This window comes from Octopus bimaculoides, chromosome 2 (assembly GCF_046866305.1).
Source record: "Octopus bimaculoides isolate indiv1 chromosome 2, ASM4686630v1, whole genome shotgun sequence".
Lineage (NCBI taxonomy): Eukaryota > Metazoa > Mollusca > Cephalopoda > Octopoda > Octopodidae > Octopus > Octopus bimaculoides.
Window position 1 is genome coordinate 42,726,314 of NC_142929.1, and position 5,677 is coordinate 42,731,990.

Here is a 5,677-nt window from a genome sequence, read left to right on the forward strand (position 1 = left end):
ATAAATAAATGTAAAAACAAATTTTAATGTAATTAAATAAATAATTGAACAACAAACAACAGCATCTTAGATGTCCTTCTTGTTCACAGATGACGTGAGAGCATTGAGAGTATATAGCATAGTGGCTAGATAACATACATCACCTCTTCTCTCCCTTGTGTGTTAATCATACTCTAAATCTAAATAAATAATAAATACACAAATGAATAAATAATTGTAAATAAATAATTGTGAACCCAATGTAATTAAATAAATAATTGATCAAGTAAAGAAACCAACAAAAGCAATGCAATCGAATCAACGAGGGGACTTTCTAGGCAGCCGTTCGAAGTGCTAAAAATAGTAACTAAATTTTCCTCAGATCACAGTCTGCCATCTGAAAAAAAAAACGGTTGAAAAAATCCACGTTTGATAATATATTAGTTTCAGGGAAAAGAACAAAGTGGCCAAGACTGGAACGCCTATCATCATAAACTAAACAACAACAACAACAACAAAAACAAATAATAATAATAATGATGATAATAATAATGATAATAATAACGTGGCTATGTAGTAAGAAGATTGCTTCCCAGCCACATGGTTCCAGTTTCAGTCCCACTGCGTGGTATGTTGGGCAAGTGCCTCACTACTTCTGCTCATGATCAGAGATGCACATATCGTCAGCCACCAAAGGACATGCTCAACTGGTTGAGGTCAAACAACTGACAAGCAAATCTGTGGTATTGAGCAGAATATTTGATGTCGCCCGTCCTTTATACCAAAACAAAACAATGTACATGATAACACTTCCAATTAAGATCAGAAGCCTGGTACTGCATCTGGGCATATAACATGGCTATGTAGTAAGAAGATTGCTTCCCAGCCACATGGTTTCGGTTTCAGTCCCACTGCGTGGTATGTTGGGTAAGTGCTTTCTACTATCATCTCGAGTCAACTAAAGCCTTGTGAGTGGATTTGGTAGTCAGAAACTGAAAGAAGCCCGTCGTGTGTGTGTGTGTGTGTGTGTGTGAGTGTATATATATATATATATATATATATATATATATGTATGCATATGTTTGTATTTATATCTATGTATGTGTGTGTCTTTGTGTCTGTGTTTGTCACCTACTATTGCTTGACAAGCGGTGTTGGTCTGTTTACGTTCGGTTCGGCAAAAAGAGACCGATAAAATAAATACCAGGCTTAAAAAAAATTGTACTGGGGCCGATTCATTCGACTAAAAGTTCTTCAAGGTGGTGCTCCAGCATGGCTGCAGTCTAACGCCTGAAACGAGTAAAAGAAACTACAAAAACAATGCTGATAGTAACAACATAAGAGCAACATTCGGAACAATAAAAGTGAATTTTCCCATCACTGAATTACCTAATACAGCCATCCCCAATGCTACCATGAAAACCACCGACAGGAGAGGTTCTATGTAGTAGCTCATCCTATTAAAACTAGCAAGCAAATCTCCGTCAATTTACTTCCTAGAAATGATCTTAAAGTCGTGTGTAGTTTATGCTTAATTATATGTTCTTACATACATTTCTTAAATATAAGTTAATTATAAAACGTAGGAGTGGCAGTGTTGTAAGTAGCTTGCTTACGAACCACATGGTTCTGGGTTCAGTCCCACTGCATGGCACCTTGGCCAAGTGTCTTCTATAGTCTCGGGCCGACCAAAGAAGCCTGTCGTATATATATATATATATATATATATATATATATATATATATATATATATGTATGTGTGTGTGTGTGTGTGTGTATGTGTTTGTGTGTCTGTGTTTGTCCCCCCAACATCGCTTGACAACCGATGCTGGTGTGTTTACGTCCCCGTAATCTAGCGGTTCGGCAAAAGAGACCGATAGAATAAGTACTAGGCTTACAAAGAATAAGTCCTGGGGGTCGATTTGCTCGACTAAAGGTGGTGCTCCAGCATGGCCACAGTCAAATGACTGAAACAAATAAAAGAGTAAAAGAGTATTGGTTACATATTACAATTACGTAAACCAAACTTGCTATTAAATCGTCAGACGTCCAACCATTAAGCCTAATATTGCTGGAAAGAACATGTGATAATAATAGAAGCCACGAGAGAGAGAGAGAGAGAGAGAGAGAGAGAGAGAGAGAGAGCCACGAGTTTAAAGCCTTGTATCATAGGCCTGCCTAATCTGGGCTGGCCTAGGTTTGAACAGCCACAACGACGACAACGAGACAGCTTCTACGCAGTCGTTCAAATAGCAGCCATTCATTCGCCAAGTGATGACACAGTACGCTTAATGGAGATAAGTGATGTTGGATAAATACAATATATATATGAAAAAGGAATTGGTTGGTCATGGTTAGAACATCTTTTGAATGATAACTGACCTGGCCATATCACGCTGAGAGCACCGGTTCTCGTCCGATCACCGAAGTTAAGCAACGTCGTGCCTAGTGAGTATTTAGATGGCTGACCGCTTGGGAAACCTAGGTGCTGTAAGCATCCAACACTTTAAAGGCGGTGCTCCAGCATGGCCGCAGTCAAATGACTGAAACAAGTAAAAGAGTAGAAGAGAAACAATATCAAGCAGAAGAACAATTTCAACAACGAATATTATGCCACCTCACTACCAAGGACAATTAGGAGGGAGAGAGAGAGGGGAGAGATAGAGAGGAGGGCGGTAAAGAAAGGGATGGAGATATATGTAAAGGGAGAGAGAGGAAGAAAGAGAGAGGAAGAGAGAGAAGAGAGAGAGAGGGAGAGAGAGAGGGAGAAAGGGAGAAAAAAGAGAGTGAGAGAGAATGAGAGAGTAAGAGAGAGAAGTGAGGAGAGAGACAGAGACATAAAAGGAGAAAGAGATGGAGATATATGTAGAGAGAGAGAGAGAGAGAGAGAGAGATATTTTCTTTTCCCACTAGTATCAACGTCTCAAATGAAGCTATGAACATTTGCATCACATGAAATAATCGGTCACCACCACCACCACCACCACTACAGCCATTACTATTACTACTTCTGCTGCTGCTGCTACTACTACTACTACTACTACCACTACTACTACTACTACTGCTGCTATTGCGGCTGCCGCTGCCACCACCACTACTAACTAACACTAAGAACAACCTCAGAGGCAATAACCAGACAACAATCATTAAATTCCTTTGAAAAAGAACCCCCCCCCCATCACTACAAACACCAATCTGTCCTTCCGACAAAAACTTCAGCCGCCGAAATAACAACCACGATCATTATCACTATCGTCATCGCATCACCAAGAGAAGAGGAAAATGCTGTAACAACACGAACAAGGACAAGAACAACAAGAACAACAATAACTACTACATAACGAAGAATAAGAACAACAATAATGACAAGAAGAACAACATCATCGGTCACATAACAAGCGTAATATAACATTAGAAATGAAACAGCTCGTAAGAAACACGTAAGCAAAATAAGAAAAAAGAAAAAAGGAATGAATTGAATTAAATACAACAACAACAACAAAAAAAAAAGAAGTTAGCAAAACATGGAAAAAAATTAATAGTAAAACCACAACAACAGTAATAACAAGAGATAATTAAATTGCAACAACTACAAGAAAAAAGCCAACGGCGAGAAAATAAACGTGATTAAATTTCTTTTTACAGCAGAATTTACAGTAGATGTTATCGCCATGAGAGAGAAAACTCGATGCGGGAGATTTAATGACACCAGCTGGGAATCGAACTCAAGCCCACCTGCAGTCACTGGAAAAAGAAAAAGAAAACTATAGAAGAAAAGAAAAACAATTCTTTTTTTTTGTAATTATATCGCGTTTCTTAAGTAGTGTTATCAAACTGTTCATGAACAGGAAAACATGAGGACTACAATAAGAATAATAGCAAAAAACACAACATAACACACTCAAACACACGCGTACACACACACACACACACACACACACACACACACACACACATACACACACACACACACACACACACACACACAAAAGCACGCCACCACCACACACACAAAAGCACGCCACCACCACACACACTACAGTAAATACATATATGCAATGTAAACTTCTGTATATATTTGTCATAGTGTGTATGGGGTATATTTGTGTATGGTCTGTGTGTGTGTTCTTTCTTTTACTCGTTCAGTCTTTGGAGTTAGGCCATATTGAGGAAACACCGTCATGTGGTTTTGTCGATCGTAACAGGCATTTAGATTCACACATCTATCTATCTAGCTAGCTAGCTATCTATAGATAAATATATCTTTTTATCGTCAAACAGTATATTAATGGTTATGGCATATGACTGGTCAGAATGTTATAGTCGGTTATGCAGTGGGTATTACCACTAGGATATTGCCTTTTTGTATAGAGAAGGAAAAGGTACATAACCTGTAGGTCGGTAGCCAAATGGTGGAAAGAAGTATAATGACATATATATATATGTAATAGTAAATCCCCCCCCAAAAACAAACAACAAACACAAAAAACAACAGCGCGAGGACGTGGTATATGTAAAGTATTAGCAGACGCTCAGGGAAGGAAAGAAAGCTGGTTTTGCCTTTGGATAGATCATAAACAGACATGACTATGTCGCAAAAACAAATTTGCGCTCATGAGAGCAGCGTTCGAAAATCTCACTTTATGAAAACATCTGAATCGTGAAAATATTTTAGAATGATTCTCCTCTCCGCTACGCAGAGTCGGCATCTTTGATCTCTAGGCTGAATAATCACACAATTTTTCCTTTCTTATGAAAAATACTATTTCTCACTATTTTTCGTTACAAATTTTTGCTACCACCAAGCCAAACTAGAGTTTGTATGTAACTCCATCATAACAGAGGCCATGCACTTCCCGCCAGCATGTCTGAGGAGTCGGAAATATTTTCTAACTATATCGATGACGGTAGCATCAGTTATGTGCCATAACCAGTAATGCATTGTTTCACAATATACCTTCTCTATTGCTTATATTGGGTGTAATTTTTTCTTACATATTGAAAACTAACTGACAATATACGTTTCTGTCGGTCTGTCTTTCTCTGTCTGTCTGTCTATCTCTCTCTGTCTGTCTGTCTCTGTCTTTGTCTGTCTGTCTCTCTCGCTATTCATCTATCTATTATCTTTTACTTCTTTCAGTCATTAGACAGTGGCCATGTTGGGGCACCGCGTTGAAGAATTTTTAGTCCAATGGATCGAATCCCAATACTTATTTTTAAACTTTGATACTTATTCTATCATTGCTTTTGCCGAACCGTTGAGTTGTGGAAACGTAAACATAGCGACACAAGCTGTTAAGCGGTAGTGGGGGAAAAACGCAAGCATAAAGAAATATATGTACATGTTCATATACGACGGACTTCTTTCAGTCTCTGTCTACCAAATTCACTCATAAAGTTTTGGTCGACCCGAGACAATAGTAGAAGACACTTGCGCAAGGTGCCATGCCGTGGGACTGAACCTGGAACCATGAGGTTGGGAAGCAATTTTCTTGTCACACAACCACACACTCATGCTCAAAACAAACTTCTTAATAACATAGCAAAGACACGTACTTATTTAGTAAGCATCCGAGCAATAAGGTTTATTTTTCTCCCATCTGTGAAACTTTAAGTTACGAGATTCTGAAACAAAAGTTAATACAAATAAATCTAAAATCTGCAGTGTGTTGAATGATCTATCTATCTATCTATCTAT

At 38.3% G+C, this 5,677-nt stretch overlaps 1 pseudogene; it reads left to right on the plus strand.

Annotated features, from left to right (window-relative positions):
* Positions 1–2,355: 2,355 nt before the first annotated feature.
* On the plus strand, positions 2,356–2,476 carry LOC128247201 (5S ribosomal RNA; annotated as a pseudogene).
* Positions 2,477–5,677: the final 3,201 nt, after the last annotated feature.